This window comes from Chlorocebus sabaeus, chromosome 10 (assembly GCF_047675955.1).
Source record: "Chlorocebus sabaeus isolate Y175 chromosome 10, mChlSab1.0.hap1, whole genome shotgun sequence".
NCBI lineage: Eukaryota > Metazoa > Chordata > Mammalia > Primates > Cercopithecidae > Chlorocebus > Chlorocebus sabaeus.
This window is the reverse complement of record NC_132913.1, coordinates 102934946-102953750: the sequence shown is the minus strand read 5'-3', so window position 1 is coordinate 102953750 and position 18805 is coordinate 102934946.

The window sequence follows — 18805 nt, the reverse complement described above, 5'->3', positions numbered from 1 at the left end:
TTCAAACTCCTAGCCTCAGGTGATCCGCACACCTCGGCCTCCCAAAGCGCTGGGATTACAGGTGTGAGCCACTGCACCTAGCCTATTTTTGTTATTGTTGCTGTTTTTTTTTACTTTACTCTCCCAAATACGAGATGATAATTACTACTGTGTGTATTCAGATTGAACAGTGAGTTAAAGAACAATCAGGCCACATAATTAGATATGGACCCAACCCAAAGAATATGGTAAAATACTTCTCTGCTATTTCCCTGTGACTGTTAACTCTATATTATATGTTTCACATGAAAGACATAAATGTATATTTGCAAATCAACATAAAATATGCCCTATGTGGTAGGCAAAATAATGGCCCCCAAAGATGTCCGTATCCTAATGCTCAGAGCCTATGAATATGTTAGGTTACTTGGCAAAAGTAAATGATAGTTACAGATGGAATTAATGTTGCTCATTAGGTGACCTAAAGATGAGATTTTCCAGTTGGGCCCAATGTAATCAGAAGGGTCTTTATAAGAGAAAAAGAAAGGCAGAAAGGGAAGAGTTAAAGTAACGCCATGTGAGAAAGACTCAACTGACAATGGCTGGTTTTGAAGGTGGAGGAGACCATGAAATTCAGGCAGCCTCTAGAAGCCAGAAAAGGAAAGAAAACAGATTCTCCCTAGAGCCTCCAAAAGGTAGCACATCCCTATTGACACCTTGATTTTAGACCAACGAGACTCATTTCAGATTTCTGACCTCCAGAACTATAAGATAATAGGTTGGTGGTGGTGTAAGCAACTAGGTTTGTGGTCATTTGTTGCAGCAGTCATAGCAAATCAATATACTCAATATTCTGAAGCAAAATGTTAGTATAAAATTATGAATAAATTGACAAATAAAAATGCTTACATTTTAGACATTGACAAAAATATCACTAATTCCCAAAGGAAGTTTAAGTGCCTTTAGGTTCCACTAAAGTTATTGTTTATTTGTGTGCTTGTTTTAAGGGAGAGAGGTAGGGGTAAGTAAAGCGGGAATGTAAAGTGTTGATAAATGTTGAATGATGGGTGATGAGAGTTCATTACACCATCCTATCTGCTTTTCTGAATGTTGGTAAATGTCCACAATAAAGTTTTAAAACATTTTTCATTCCCCCATTAAATAACTTTCAAAAGTGACCATCTAAGCAAAGCCACTATGTTAAATAAACACTGTATGTCTTTTTCTTTTTTCTTTTGTGAGATGGAGTCTTCCTCTGTCACCAGGCTGGAGTGCAGCGGTGCAATCTCAGCTCACTGCAAGCTTCGCCTCCCAGGTTCAAGAGATTCTCCTGCTTCAGCCTCCCGAGTAGCTAGGACCACAAGTGCACACCACCACACCCAGCCAGTTATTGTATTTTTAGTAGAGACAGGGTTTCACCATGTTGGCCAGGATAGTCTCGATCTCCTGACCTCGTGATCTGCCTGCCTCAGCCTCCTGAAGTGCTGAGGTTACAGGCGTGAGTCACCACATCCGGCCTGTATGTCTTTTTTCTAAAATAAAATGTGAAAGACAAAAATCGAAACCTTTCTTTTTATGACTTAATCTGAAGGCCTCTGGTATTAATATATTTCCACCAGAAATTATTAAACCATGTTTTCATAGCAGATGATTTGTTTGCTGCCTAAATTTGAAAAGCAAAGCTGTTTGTGCCTACTCATAGAGAATTATGTGTATATTTGTAGTTCCATTCAGCACAAAGAAATGCTTCTAGTGATAAGAGTGGAAGTGAAAACAGAATACAATGTATTTGTATGATAAAAAACAAAACACAAATACAGCCCTGCATCATGGAAAACACATAATGCTATTTTTGATAAGTGCAATATTTAATCCCATTTTTGCTAACATTAGGTGAAAATTGATTTTACCCCTAAAATCATGTGATGCATTCTATTAGAGTTTAAAATGCAGATGAATCATGAGACTATGTTTCTATGATCCTAGCACTACAAAAAGTAGAAATTTGCCAAAGAATTCAATGAGTTTTATTTCTTCAATGATGTAACCAAATAACCAATATCACCAGTGACTATAGAGTAGATAGACATTCAAATTGTTTTATTATTGAATTGATCAGCTTATTTTACAGGCTGGGAACATGAGGAATACTTAAAGTATATTTGTTCATGCAAGGAGTTTTGCATAGCAGCATATCTACTTGGGGATGACCAGAAGAATTAACTCAGTCAGTTGGAAGAAAGAAGGAAGGAAAGACAGATGGAAGGAAGGAAGGAAGAAAAGAAGGAAAAGGCAGAGAAATAAGGAAAGAGAAAGAAAGAAAGAAAGAAAGAAAGAAAGAAAGAAAGAAAGAAAGAAAGAAAGAAAGAAAGAAAGAAAGAAAGAAAGAAAGAGAGAGAGAAAGAAAGAGAGAAAGAAAGAAAGAAAGAAAGAAAGAAAGAAAGAAAGAAAGAAAGAAAGAAAGAAAGAAAGAAAGAAAAGAAAGGAAAAGGGAAAGAAAGAGAAAGAAAGAAAGACATTAAAAGAAAGAAAAGAAAAGAAAGCTCTGGGATTTTTCTTTTTCTTTTTTTTTTTTAAACCTCTAACTGAGGTTCTCAGTGCCCATATAATTTAGTATACATATATCTATTGTATATTGTATTATTATACATAGTATCTGTTGTATATTTTATACACACAGACACACATATGATTTTGCCTTTCCTTACATCAATTAGCAGCAGTGTTTTTGTAAGGAATCAGAGTATCACACTAAAATGTTTACGCCTAAAGTCTCTGTGGAACCCACATCTCCTGTCTTAGTTTCACTTATTTAACGGAAAGTAGATTATAGATTCTATGAATCTTGGGCCATTATCTACACTTATTTCCTTAAAATACATTTTTGTTCTTATAGCTTATAAATCATGGTGCATTAAGAACTATGACATAAGTATTATCTCCCAATCCTCAGAAAATATGAGACCAAAAAACTATCCAATATCTAAGTAACTCCAGAAAAGTTTTTACAAAGCCAATGGTTACCAGTTTATCTTTTTAACACTACCACCACCACAAGCAACAAGTTTTCCTTATATATGATGTATGCAGTGTGAGCACTTGACCTCTGATGTTCTTTGATGGAGAAGGAAAACACTTGGTAATCATCATGTATATTATGTACCTTCAAAAATGGGAAGACTGTTATTTGGTTACTTCTCTTCTCCAAGAAAAGCTCTTCCAATTTCTTCAACTCTTTTGTATAAGTTCCATTTTCCAACCCTCTCATCAACATTCACAGTCTCTTCTGAATCTTTCCCAAATGTTAAGAGTTCTCTTAAGATGTGGAGCTCCAAGTTGGAAAGTACATTCTTGTAAAAATTTGACCAGTGATGAGTAAGAGCAAGTACCATCTATTTATTCATCTGTCTATTTAAAGTTAAGTGATCACGGAGGGTCTCCCAGCATAGACCATAGATGTTAGGTGTATCTTGATGCAGCATGAACATCAAATGCGGAAAGCATGTCTGTTTTTGCTTTAAGCTCTTGGTTTCAGCAAGACCACACCTAAAGGAGTTCTTAAGACATATCTACAATCAAATAACAGACAATGTCTTTTCTAAATCAAAGACAAATAAACACTCTGCCAACTCTGAATCATTATCTTTGAGACCTCTTGTTTTTACACGGTTAAATGTTAATTATCAAATTCCACTGGCATGTGTGGGTGACTCATTAGAGTCTTCTTATTCATGCATCTTTTGGCAGACTTAAAATCAGGAAAATTTCTTTATGAAAACATACCAGTTTTATATGTTTTGTTTCATGAAAGAAGCCAAGTTGTCTAACTACACCTAGTGAAATTTTTCATATTCTTAGGTAGAAATCCTGTTGCATTTCTTCTTAAAATTCTCTACCCATTGCTCAGATTCTCACCCCCTTTGAATTGTCCTTTCATTCACTTTATTCTTTCCTTTGTATCTCTTTATTTTCTCTATTATGTTTCTTTCCCTCTCGTACATTCTATGTCATTTGGACATACATCAACTATAAATAGAATAGAAAAGAACTTATTAGAAATGTAGAAGTGAGCTTGGGGAAGAGGAGATTTAATTAAGGATTGAAGCGTCACCCCTGTTCACATCTGAAAACATCAAATAGGAACAGTGGTATTAGGTGCATGTAACTTCCAACTTGTGAAGCAATCGAGAAGAAAGGAAATAAAGTTATTGAATGATCAAAAAGATGTCATAGCACCTCAGACTCAAACTTTCAACAGTTCAAAATTTGAAAAGCTTTTTTTTCCAACATGAGTTGTGAGTTGTATTTCATCAAAAATAAAGTTTGGAATAAAGCAGTCCATTTTTTTAAAGCCTGGGGGAAAAAATCTAGACTCTCTACTTCAAAAAGAAGCTATATTTATCAGTGTGGCTACATCACGAATGAAGCCCAAGAGTTAGAGAAATGGAGCGAGTCAGCCTCACATCGACAAGCAGCCGCAGGCAGGCACATTCACAGCCAACCTGCTTGGCAAATTGGTGTTTGAAAATACGATGTTTCGAGCATAGGAAGTCTGCAGGCGGAGTGTTTGTGGTGTTATCAGACAAAAATCTCTGTGTACCTGGACTTGGCATCTGCATCTTCTCAAACCCCAGGCTTCACACTGAGTTACGTCAACATGTGACTCAGAAGAGGCGGAAAGGGAAAAACAGGGCACAAAGAAGGCAACATAGGGGAGAAAAGAGCAAATAAAAACACAGGCCAAAGTAAGCCAGCCTAGTTCTGAAGAGAACTGTGAATACTTTTTTTTTAACCAAAGGTAAAAAGGAAAGCTGAGTTTACATTTTCTAATGACTAGAGCTGTCTTCTCAAGGGAATATGGAGAAAAAAAGAAAATGCATACCTTTTTTTAGACAAAGTCTCACTCTGTCACCCAGACTGGAGTGCAAATGGCACGATTTTGGCTCGCTGCAACCTCTTACTCCCAGGCTCCAGCGATTCTCATGCCTCATCCTCCTGAGTAGCTAGGACTACAGGCGTGAGCCACCACACCTGGCTAATTTTTGTATTTTTAGTAGAGACGGGGTTTCATAATGTTGGCCAGGCTGGTCTTGAACTCCTGACCTCAAATGATCCACCTGATTCTAAAGGAGGATTAATACTGCCCTTTAACCTAAAACATGGCTAAAAAAAAAAAAAGTGCCGGTTATTCCTATCCCAGTCTCTCAGCTCCAACAGGGACTCATGTTAGCTTTCCTGAACAGTTTATAAATCTATCTCCTGCATTGTTATTAGAAAATGGTGCTATGAGCAGATCAGAGACTTTTTGGAGTAAATGATTGGATATTGGTCTCCCACACAACTTGAATCTCACTGAGAAGCAGTAGCCTCAAATAGTGGGCATTGATACTCACTTCAAATATCATGTGGTTAATTCTAGTCCCAAAAAGCACTTTCTTACTTAAAATGAACATACTTGTATTACTGAAAAATGCCTTTATAAAACAGGAATCTTTTATTTCTCTCACTGCATGGTCAAAATTATCACCACCAAGCAATGTTGATAGAAAAGAAAAAAACTTAGTTTCCTTTCCATTATACAGTAGCAATTATATTTCAGTAAAAGTGCAGTTAATTCTGTTTGCTTTTTAGTGCCACTGCTAAATAAAGGCTATGAGACTGCTGGTCAGGGACTAAATCTAAAGTAACTTTTTCACAGAGTGCATAACTTAACTTGTGTGCACTCAATAAAGCCATCAGCATAACTAGTGAGCAAATCCCTGAGTCTCCTAGATGAAGGAGGGAGTCGTCGAAATACCTAGAAAATTTTATCTATTTCATAACCAGACAATTTAGAAAATCCAATGTTCTTGACTTTAATATAACGTGGAGTGGGTGATCCAATAATCCCAAACACATACAATATTATCCTATGTCCAGAATCCCCGGGTTCTGCAGACACAACCAACTACATAAATATGTGAATGTAGATAGCAAATATGCAAGACTGGGCAGGGATGGAGAGGTGGCCAATTGCATTCGGTTAGGCAGGATTGACTTAAGCATCTAACCAAGAGGTTAGAATTCAAATAGGAAATTAACAAGACATTTTGAGAAGTCCTTTTCTCCTCTTATCATTAAATGTTCGTATTTTTCATGTTCTTTTATATATTTTATACAAGATTCCTAAATATTTCACATATGTTTCCAGTGGCATTTTGTACTGAGAAGAAAAAAGGGTAATGAAATGTTAATGATTGTGAAATGCTAATAACCCATGGTTGATACAGATTAGCAATCTGTATTTCTCAATCTGGTAAACTGAGAAGGGCAAAAAAAAAAAAAAAAAAAAAAAAAAGAGACTTTCCTAATTTTACCTAGAGTATTATAGAATAAATGAATTGTTAATCTAATATCCAGTTTCTTCTTTAGGACTTTTGTTCTAGACATATTTTCCTTCAACAATCTGGGACTGAAGGATACTTGTGAACTACTGTGAAAGCAGGTTCTAATAAGTGTAGAAAGATCATGCTTGGGTCAGCAGGAGGCTCTTTTATCCCCAAATACATTGAGGGTAATGGGCTGGCTATGGCTGTTAGAGTCTTTCTGAGACTTTCTGGTTGCAAGGTGTGTTGTTTTGAGAAGTTATTACCTTGTGTTAGACCTGCTAATTTTAGCTTGATTTTTTAAAAAATTGATATGCCACAGTTTTTTCAGCCCCTGAGAATAAGAGGTTTGAGGCAGATGTGTGCATACAAGGGGAAGCAACCATCTGTCAGCGTAGGTGTATCCTCAAATACTATAAAATAATAAGCAAAAGAATGTTACTTCCACTCAGCAGGCTGAGTAGGATCAGGATCTGGGGGCCAGTGGTTCAGGCACGGCGGGCTGCAGGTCCGGAGCCCTGCCCCGTGGGGAGGCAGTTGAGGACCGGCGAGAACTCGAGCACGGTGCTGGCGGGGCCGGTACTGCTTGGGGACCCGGCACACCCGCTGCAGCTGCTGGCCCGGGTGCTAAGCCCCTCACTGCCCTGGGCCGGTGGCGCCAGCCGTCCACTCCAAGTGCCGGGTCAGCTGAGCCCAAGCCGCCCGCGCCCGCCAGAACTCGCGCTGGTCTGTGAGCGCCGCGCGCAGCCCCGGTTCCTGCCCACGCCTCTCCCTCCACACCTCCCAGCAAGCAGAGGGAGCTGCCTCCGGCCTCGGCCAGCCCAGAGAGGGGCTCCCACAGTGCCGTGGCGGGCTGAGGGCTCCTCGAGCGCCACCAGAGTGGACGCCAAGGCAGAGGAGGTGCCGCGAGTGAGGGCTGCTAGCATGTTGCCACCTCTCAATGTGGCATATAATGTTGAGTATCTTGTCATATACTTATTTGTCATCTGTATATCTTCTCTTGTGGGGTGTCTGGTCATATCTTTTACCCACTTTTTAACGGGACTGTTTGCTTTCTCACTGTTGAATTTTAAGAATTATTTATATATTTTGTATATCAAACCATTATCAGATATGTGTTTTGCAAATATTTTCTCCCAGTCTGTGGCTCATCTTTTCATTCTTTTAACAGGCAAACTTTTTAGTGCAATTTTCCCCAATGTGGCTGTTCTAGAGCAAATAGGAAGAATTTTTGTCACTGTACTGACTCTCTGATATACATATCGAAAAAGACTTTAATTCATCATGTAGCAAATAAAAACAGAGAACAAAAAATAGAGTTACATTGTGTAGTTCCTGGGTCACTGTAGATTTTTAATCAATGTTTCTTGCATAGGAGATTGGGTGGAAGGAAGGAAGGAAGGAAGGAAGGAAGGAAGGAAGGAAGGAAGGAAGGAAGGAAGGAAGGGAGGGAAGGAGGGAGGGAGGGAAGGAGGGAGGAAGGGAGGAAGGGAGGAAGAAAAAAAGAAAAAGAAAAAGAAAGAAAGAAATATTGCCAGCACCCTGACAGTCTGGGCAGCAAGATTTTTAATACTATCCAGAACATATGCTGGCCTCAAGACATTGAAGGAAAGGGCTGAAGAAAGTGACTAATGTAGGTCTCCAGCATCCTCTCTCTCTCCTTATTGTCTATCCACAACCAGGAAGACTGATGATGTGATCAACAATAAAGACAATTTGGGAACAATAAACTATAGAAAGGGTGCCGCCAGGAAAGAGTTTGAAGTCTACCAATCTGGATCTCAGACATCTCCACCTCTCATCTCTTTCTACTAAAAGTATAATTTAAAGTTAGATTTACAACATCCTATTTTATTAAAAACATTTGATGAATGTGGGGATAATCAATGTACTTCTCCATGTTATTTACATATTTTAATATCATTAACTGAATCAAAAGGCTGTTCAAACTGCATTGAATTTCTTTTTGTGGTGTTAATGATGAAATCTTACAACGGCAACTCTTGCTTGAACCAAATTTAACCTTTTGAACGTCCAAGGAAATACTTTTGGCTGTGTAAATTTACATGGTGGAAATTAAAGGAGTGCCCTCTTTTAAAACTTTGAGGGCTTCTAGGTATACATTTTTCTCTTATAATACGTAGTTACTGAGGAAAAATTGGAAGATGCAGAAAAATGAATTGGTAATTATCAGATTTCCTGTTAGAGATGAGGAAGACAATGCTAGTGCTGTCAATACTCAAGTTCCTTTTCTTTCTGTTGGGAATGTAGTTCCCAATATTTTGCAGTTAGTCGGGTTCATGTGACTGAGCTCTGCCCAGTGGTATGTGGATGGAAGTGATGTGTCTCAATTCCAGGCCATGCCACTGAAACCTCCTTCCTTCACTTGCCCAATGAATACATAAAGTAAGTCAGTCTTTAAAAGAAGGAAGGAGACCAGGTCCTCAGATAATTACATGAAGAGCCACCTTCCAACTTTGCATTGTACTGTGACATGAACAAGAAATTAAACCTTTGGTGTCAAGCCACAGAAACTCAGAGGTTGTTTATTAAGCAGGTATTCAACCCTGACTAATAGAATCACAAACATTTCAGTATATTCCTTTTCAGTCTCTTTTCTAGATACATATTGAATACAGTAATGGTCATATTGAAACTATGTCTTTGTATTCAAATTTTTTATTTAATACTATATCATAAGGTTTGTCTCTCATTAAAAACTCTCTACATGTACATTTTAATCACTGTTTATTATTCTATGGTACAAATATAATTTAAAAAACTAAAAACTGTTTGGATTATTAAATTCCATTCAAATTTTTTACTATACATGATAAACCATGTTTATATATAAATATATTTTCTTTAAGTTGATTTTCAAAAATAAAATCACTGGATCAAAAGGTGTAAGTATTTTAAGTATCTACTCAGATATATACTGACAGACTGCACTCCCCAAAGATACTAAAATTTGCATTTCCATTGTAAGTGCTGTGAAATGCTTGTCTTACCACATCTTCACCAGTACAAAGAATTATCACAATAAGTTTTAACTGAAGTTTATATTCTTAAAATGAAATATCATGCCTTTGAAAGCAGGCTTCACAGACCCTAAGGAAAGTGAGCTGGTCCTATAGTTTATCTACTTCTTGAGAAATGGAGCCACAGATTCACTGTGTTGGCAAATTCCAGGATGTGAAGGGCCAAATCTTCAAAGATAGGAAATCACTTCAATAGCATAAGTTGTTCAAAATCTATTAGAATGAGGGCAAAGGACTGGGAGGTAATATTAGAATAGGGCCCTGAAGAATAAATTGGAAGCCTGCCATTCAGACAGGAGGACAGAAGATATTACAGTTGGAGCACTATATATATACACATAGGCATAGCTGAGAGGCCACATGTGGAAGAAAACAAGCCCATCTGTGTTTTCAGAGCATGTATGATGGCATAGAAGCTAAGATGGACAAGAAGCAGTCGCCTGTGCAGGACCAGGCATACCAGGCTGAGAAGTCTGGAATTTGTCGTATAACTAATGGAAGACGGATGTGCTCATAACTGCGTTCGTTCTTCAGAAATTGAAATGACTTTATACCACGTTCAGGCGACTTTATAGGTATTATAAATTACTACAGTTAAGAGATGTCATGTTGAACTTGAGAGTCAGCATTAAGTCACTTATGTGGCAGAGCTGAAATGTAAACCTAGGTCTTATTGGCTTCAAGGGCTGTGATCTTCTCATTGTACCATGCTGCCTTCTGTGCTGTGACGATGTGAAGGATATATTGGAAAAGAGGGAGGCAATGAAACAACTTAGGAGGCCACTACAAAGTTCAGAAAAAAAGATAATAAAATTCCTAACTACCTGCCTCTAGGATAAAGTAGTGTTGCAAAGGCCAAGATTATAGTAAAGAGATTTGCAAGAAAAAGGTATTGGAGTTAACATTGCAGGTCACTGATTGGTTTCTCAAGACACTTCCAATAGAGAGGTTAAAGGGTGGGAGTAGAGGGCTGGGAGCCAGACTGCTTCACTGCTTACAGAGTAAATGGGAAGTGAACTGTAGAAATGGTCTAAAAGTATGATTGAGACCATTCAGTGATATTTTCTCCAAGCTCTTTCACTCCACCGCTATGACCACTAATCATAATTCTTCAAGATTATAATGATAACACAACTGATACTAGAAGTTATGTTGTGGGCTATAAAATACATTTCCATTGGTCATAAAAATACCTTGGAGGGGAGTTACTATCCCAAAACATGAGGAATTAATTTCCCAGGTATTCAAAACCATAGAAATATCCTAGCTTCAACAAGATGGTAATAAATTTCCAGAGACATTGGGAAAAATTGCACTAAAAAGTCTGCCTGTTAAGAGAATGAAAAGACGAGCCACAGATTGAGAGAAAATATTTGCAAAACACACATCTGATAATGGTTTGATATGAAAAATATATAAAGAACTCTTAACAGTAAGAAATCAAACAGTTCCATTAAAAAGTGGGTAAAAGTTGACCAGACACCCCACAAGAGAAGATATACAGATGGCAAATAAGTAAATGACAAGATACTCAACATTATATGTCACATTAGGGAATCACAGATTAAAACAACAATGTGGTGCCACTGTACACCTATTAGAATGGCTAAAATCCAAGACATTGACAACACCAAAGGCTGGCCAGGATGTGGAACAACAGGAATCTCGTTCATTGCTGATGGGGATGCAAGATGATACAGTCACTTTTGAAAACACTTTAGCAATTTCTTACAAAATTAAACATTCTCTTACAATGTGGTATATACTCAAATGAGCTAAAGACTTATATCTACATAAAAACCTGCACACACATGCTTATAACAGCTTTATTCATAATTGCCAAAACCTGGAAGCAAACAAGATGTCTTACAACAGGTTAATGGGTAAACAAACGTGATACATCCATGCAATGGTATTCCATTCCATATTCCACTGAATGGTATTCAGTGATAAAAAGAAGTAAATTATCAAAACTTGAAAATACATGGAGGAAGCTTAAATGCATATTTCTAAGTGGAAGAAGCCAATCTAAAAAGGTCACATACTGTGTGATTCTAACTATATAACATTCTGGAAAAGGAAAAAAATTGCAGACAGTAGAGCTATTATTGTCAGGGGTTCAACACAGCAGGATGAGGAGGTAGGGGATGGGATTTTGGGGGGCTGTGGAACTATTTTCTATAATACTGTAATAGTGAATACCTATCATCACATATTTGTCAAAACTCATAGAATGTACACACATAGAGTGAATCCCAAAATAAACTATAGACTTTACTTGATAATAATGCATCAATATTGGCTCATCCATTCTAATAAATGTACCACACTAATGCAAGATGTTAATACTAGGGGAAGCTGAAGTGTGGGGAATGGGGTAGAGTGAGGGGGTATATGTAAGTTATCTGTACTTTTGGTTTAATTTTTCTGTAAACCTAAAACTGCAGGAAAAAAAAAGACTGTATCATTCTATCTACATCCAGCTATTGCAGCAATTTGCTCCAAGTCAGAAATAAGCTTTTTATTTTAAGGAAAAAATATATAGGAGATATTTGAGCTTCTAGTCAACTAAGGTACCATTGAATACATTATGCATGCTAAGGACTAAGCTAATCATACTGTGACTGATGCTTTTGTTAAAACTCTGTAGAGACTATAGAAAGACTCTGAAGAAAGCCCTTAAGAAATCCCCATATGTGGTATTTAGAGTTAATAAACTTCTCACTATCCTTACCTAGGATAAGGTCTTCACAAAGATTAGCTTGTCTATGCCTAATAATATCTGATCATTAATGGCATGATTGTAGATAACCAAAGCATCATCAATGATCCCGAAACAGTTTTAGTGATATTATTTAGAATTTCTATTACCCCTACAATCCTAGAATTTTCTAGCATTCTAATGTTTTCTTTCAGAGATATTAACAAGGATTCTACAAATGTGTATCAGGCAGAGTCCAGTCAGAAAACAGAAATAAGTCTATGTTTTCAATAGAAGGAGCTTAATACAGAAAATGTATTAACTAGATGTTACAGAAGTTCTAAAGCTCGAGCCCAATGCAGAGTGGAACCATTTCCATCTGCCCAGTGCGGGCTGGAGCCACAGAGGAGACACATCTGTTAGAGATACTGACCAAAGTGGAGACAGAGAATTAGTGTATCTTCTCCCCTCCGTCTGCCCTCCAGTGTCTCACTTGTGCCTTCTATTGGTCAGAGTGATCCAGAAGTCAGATTGCAAGGGAAACAGGGAAGTGTTGCTCTCCCATTACTGAGAAGGGCAGAGACTGGATCTGACACCAAAACTGAGAAGTGACTGACAAAAGGTGCTCGTACTTCAACAATATGTTCATTATGGCGTCCATAAAAATGCTGAATTCACAGAAAAACTCAGAAATAAAGAGAGAGGATAAATCATGTCTTCACAAAGTTTCTCATAACTGCTGACAATGGTAAAATACTAATGTCTTTTCAAGGAAGGAAAAAAAGTTGACAGTCTCATGAAAGTAGAATATAGTGGGCATCCAAATGATGAGGGAAGTTTTGGAATGAGAACTTCCACTGGCACCTTCTTGGGTTTCTCTATCTCTGCTATCAGCATTTAGCCAACTGAGATACATATGTGCAACACCGGATATGATCTAAAGTTAAGGAAAACTAAACTATCTTGGGGCTCTGCACTTCCTACTATTTTTCTGCCTCAAAAATCTGCCATTGTCAGGTTACTTCACATTTTACTGGAAAAACCATTCAGTGGAGCTGGTCTCAGCATAATGTTACTTTTTGGGATGTTATATGGTCATTCGCTTCTCAGTCAAAATGAATTCCTTATGTTGAGAATAAATCACATTTTTTTCTGAGTTTAGGGTTTTTATTTTTAAAAGTCAGTTGTATTTCTATAAATTAGCAGCAAACAATTAAAATGGACATTTTTTGTTTGTTTTGTTTTAACTTTTTAGTTCAAGTGTACATGTGCAAGTTTGTTATATAGGTAAAACTGTGTCATGGGAGTTCGTTGTACAATTATTTTGTCCTCCAGGTATTAAGTCTAGTACTCATGAGTTATTTTTCCTGATTGTTTCCCTCCTTCCACCCTCCACCCTCCAACAGGCCCCAGTGTGTGTCGCTCCCCTCTATGTGTCCACGTGTTCTCACCATTTAACTCTCACTTATAAGTGAGAACATGTGGGTTTTTTTGGTTTTCTAGTCCTGCATTAGTTTGCTCAATATAATGGCCTCCAGCTCCACTCATGTTCCTGCAAAGGACATGACTTCATTCCTTTTTATGGCTGCATAGTATTCCATGGTGTATATGTACCACATTTTCTTTACCCAGTCGATCTTTGATGGGCATTCAGGGAGAATAAACCACAATTTCTTACCATTTATTCTTAAACTTATGGGAAGGGAGCTATACATAGTTAGAAAAATAATGATGGCTAGCTCTGAAACATTAAGTGCTTCAAGAATATCATCTATCGCCTGAATTCCTTTTGAAGTCAGGAGTCTCTCACCTACATTCTCAATTTTCACAACTACAATACAAGCCTTGTTTGAAACTCTTTTTGCAAGGCTTTCTCATTATCTCACTATGCAGCATTGAAGCCACACACTCACTGGTCATGATGTGCTCTCTTACTTGCCGAGGGTGAAATTAAAAGAATAGTATCTAATGTTGGTATTCAGAGCTATTACAGGAGATTCCTAGAGAGATTGAGCCACTTCTAGAGAAAATGTCGATATTACAGAACGTGCTTGGAGCTATCTTTTCCTGGCCGAAGAAGCTGAATAATTAACTTCCCAGAACCCTAAAATACTCCATAATGGCAAAAGAGGGGACAATTTTGAGTTATTCACAGTACTCTATAGTTCACTCACAAAATAATAATAATAGGTAACAATTCTGAGAACTTATTGCAAAGCAAGCACTTTTGTATGCTCTCTGCATGTATCAATTTCTTTCTGCCTACAACTCTTATCATTTTCGTTTTGTAAATGAGTGAACTGAGGCAAAGAAAAACTACATACCTCCACCTAGAATCATGAAACCAGTGTCAGAGACAGAATTTGAACCCAGACAGTCTGGCTCCAGAGTCTATACTATTAAATACTCTACTGTCTACCTTTTTTTCTTTTAAGAAGTATATTTTACATTGTCTGGGCCACTTTATCATGGCACTTTCAGAGAATATTTGCATAAAAGCTTTGATTCAAAGTTTTGTCTACTGAACTGCAATTGATTCAGATGTTACCATAGTGTATTACATGGCTGCATATGAGCCTCCTGCTGGTCTATAAAGATTATGTTTGCCCAATAATCCATATGAATTTCTTGGGATCACATCCAGGGAAGAACTACACTATTGACATGGAGTCTTTAAAACACCTGGAATTAACCCCAAATATAAACTTTTCAGCCACATCAGCTAGCCACACCATATAGATGCTGTAAACAACTTTAAGAGTTTTGTTGACAGGAATCTTTGAAAAGTGCCAACATTTTAAAAAGCCATGCTGAAATGGTGACACTGACCTCTAAGTTAACTGTAGTATTTCTCTGAGGAGTTGGCCCACATGCCTTGGCAGTTTTCTCCATCTCATCCTGTGATTCTTAGGCCAATGACAGGAGTCATCCTGCTGAGTTAAAAATGGGGAAATAACTCCACACTTGCCATAACCGTGTGCTTCCAGCCTACTTAAGAACTTGAGCAATACCTATGAACACAACTTAGTTACTGCTCTGCCCGTCCCTACCGCTTACTTACCCACATCTCAAAAGTCATTTTTGTTCCAATTATGGAGATAGATCATTCTTGTTTCATAATAAGTAAACAAGAGTGGCAATGTCTATCATGTCGCTAGCCGTAAAAGTGTTCCTCCAAGAACAGAACCAAGTTAAGCATTTTAATGCAAGCCAATTATTTTTTTTTCTAGCTCTGGAGACTCACAAAAACCATAGAGCAGTAATTCTCTGGTCTCTTTCTGTTCTGAAGTGATCTCTCTTGTTTCCATTCCCAAGGTGATCACAGAAGGGAACTCTACACTTAACAAATGGGGAAATGAGTTAAGTATGCCAGGAATTGCTATGATTCAGCATTGGTTTTTGAGATCCAGTGGAGCTCCTATTACACGAGCAAGGTAATTTTTACAGTGTTAAAGAACTATCTTGTTGAATGCCATTCCTGTTATCTATGGCTACATAATAAATGACTCCAAGATTTAGAGACTTAGAACAATGACATTTATTTTGCTCATGAATCGCAATTTAGATGGAGTTTGGTGAGGATAGCTCATCTTTGCTCTACTTGACATCAGCTGGGTTGACTCAAAGGCTGGGATTTGGAATCATCTGAAGACTCATTCGTTTGCAAAAATGATAGTTGCTGCTGGCTGTCAGTCTTGCAATTAGCTGGGGCTTTTAGATGTGTATGTGGCCTTTTCATGTGTCCCAGACTTCCTCATAACATGGTGGCTGACTCCAAAGGGGCAAGTGCACTGAGCGAAAAAGAAAGAGCCAGATAGAAATTATATGTCCCTTTATGTCCTAGTCTCTTAAGTCATGCAATGTCACATTCATCACATTCGATTGCTTGAGGCAGTTAGAAAGCTCCACCCAGGTTCAAGGGGAGAAAAGAGACCCCACAGCTCAATGCAGGCATATTGATGCAACACTGTAACAAGAGCATGTGGAATGAGATATATATTGGTGCAACAAGCTTTAGAAAATACAGCCACAGGCTGGGCGCGGTGGCTCACATCTGTAATGTCAGCATTTTGGGATGCTGAGGTGGGTGGATCACTTGAGGTCAGGAGTTCGAGACCAGCCTGGCCAACATGGTGAAACTCTGTCTTTACTAAAAATACAAAAATTAGCTGGGCATGGTGGCATGTGCCTGTAATCCCAGCTACTCAGGAGGTTGAGGCAGGAGAATCACTTGAACCCGGGAGGCGGAGATTGCAAGAACGTGCCACTACACTCCAGCCTGAGCAACAGTGTGAGACTCTGTCTGAAAGAGAGAAAGAAAGAAAGAAAGAAAGAAAGAAAGAAAGAAAGAAAGAAAGAGAGAGAGAGAGAGAGAGAGAGAGAGAAGAAAGAAAGAAAGAAAGAAAGAAAGAAAGAAAGAAAGAAAGAAAGAAAGAAAGAAAGAAAGAAAAGAAAGGAAAGAAAAGAAAAGAAAAGAAAAGAAAAGAAAAGAAAAGAAAAGAAAAGAAAAGAAAAGAAAAGAAAAGAAAAGAAAACACAGCCACAATGGCCTACTTGTTTCTTTGCACATTTTTTAGAGGGTTGAAACAGAGAAATATCACTCTTAGAGTGGGCTGCCATAATTACCACCTTTGTTTCTTTGAGTATGCCCACGAAACTATTTTTTTTGCTCTTTTCTGGTTTTAAAGAGGTTGTTTTTTTCTCTCGCTCTAACACTGGTAAAACTACATATAAAGCATATGAAAGACTTTAGGACATCTGAATGACAAAGTTATGTGTTTTATAGACAGTAACCTTTTTATGTTTACAGTCTTCAGATTAATATTTGTTAATGAACAAATGAGGAAATGTAAACAGTATGTAAACTAAACTTTAATATTTATGATTAATACTTTAATTTATTAAATCACAATTATTATTAAATTAATAATTTAATACTATGATTATGTAATATTAGATTACAAATTTTATTACAAAACACTTGCTGAATACCTATGCTTTCTTGTTTAAAATACTGGTATTTGTATTTTTGACTCATATCTGTGGGATGTTGTAAACGTTATCAAGGTATTAAGTGCAATATGTTTGCAATGCTAAAAACAGTAACTATGCAACTAGAGATAATTATTTTATTATCTTTCAATTTGTAATAACAAATCACAGATGTTATCATAGTCAGCATTCGTCTGCAATCCACACAACTGAGATGCTTTTGCAATATTCAGTGAATTGTCAGTATACTCCTGAAGAGGACAGGAGCCGGAACAATATTTCAAATCAATACTCTGTTCATTTGAAGACAGAATGATTATGAAACTTTCATGCCTTTTGTAAGCAATTTGCTTCAGTCTAGATTATGCTAATTGTACTATCATATTCTATCAAATATTCTGAATTAAGGGGAAAAATTATGGTCTGTCTTAGATCAGATCTCTGTGACTAAGACAATGGTAAAGATAATTGAAGAAATCAATTGCTCAACCTTTAATTCAGAGATTACTTGTAAAAGAAAAAAGAATTGTGTCAAAGGAAGGGGGGTATTGATTCTAATACCTAATCAGAGTGTCCTAAAAAAAATAAGGAAAGACGAAACCAACTCGGATTTATGAGCAAAATTCTGTATAACTGCTGACAATGGTAAAATTTTTATAATATTTTTAAGTAGGCAATTTTATTTTAAAAAGGGGGGGGAACCAAGAAGGGAAAATTTGCTGTATTTTTTTTAATTGGTGAAACTATCTTGTTTCAAAGGAGACATGCTCTGAACAGTGTTGGCAAGAACCAAAGGGATTTTATTGTTATTGTTTTTGTGGAGGTTGTTTTGTTTTCTTTTTGCTTTGTGTGTCTGTACTTTCAGAAATTCCCTGGTAACTGAATTATAAAGACTATTTTTCAAACCTGATAGATTTGAGGCAAATTGTTTGTGAAAGTGTTGTAAAAAAAGGACTTGAATAAGGTCATATTTATAATTAATAGCTATGAATTAAAGTGGTTGGGAATAATAAAAATTACTTTCAGCCAAACTAAATATGTTAGCAAGTCAAGAAAATTTTCTCAAATAAGTGCCTGATTTTGCAGGAAAAGGTGAAAACATGAACAACTGAAGGGCTCAATTACTACCGATTAACACAAAACAAATAGCACAGCTGACATAACCATTATCCACTCACATACATGCACATATTAGTAATGAGACTTCTGTTAATAGACACATGTAAGTCACTTTTATTCTTTTACCATTGTATGTGGTATATGGAGGAAGAGAAAGAAGAGAAGGAGGAGAAGAAGGGAAATGGGAGGGCATAATATAATTTTAGGACTCCATGTTTTAAATATTGTTTTAATCCCATCTATTTCTTCCTGAAAGTGAAGCTGTGTTTCTGGAAACCCCTCCACCTAAGATGACAGTGCTTAGGCAAATAGAAGAAAATGGCTATGGGGTTTGAAGAAAGAAGAAAAGAAGGATAAGGAAGAATGGGGAAGAAGGAAGATATAGGAGAATCAGCAGTGAGATGAAGGAAGGTCAAACAGAAAGAAGGGAGAGAGAATTAGGTAACAAAGAGGCAAAGGAAGAAAAGAAAGAAAAACGGCTCAACAAAAAATGAGAATAATGGAAACCAGGCACTGGTACACAATAACTCCCAGACCAAATCCAGCTCATTGCCTGTTTTTGCACAGCTGAGCTAACAGTGTTTTTTCACATTTTTAAACAATTGAAA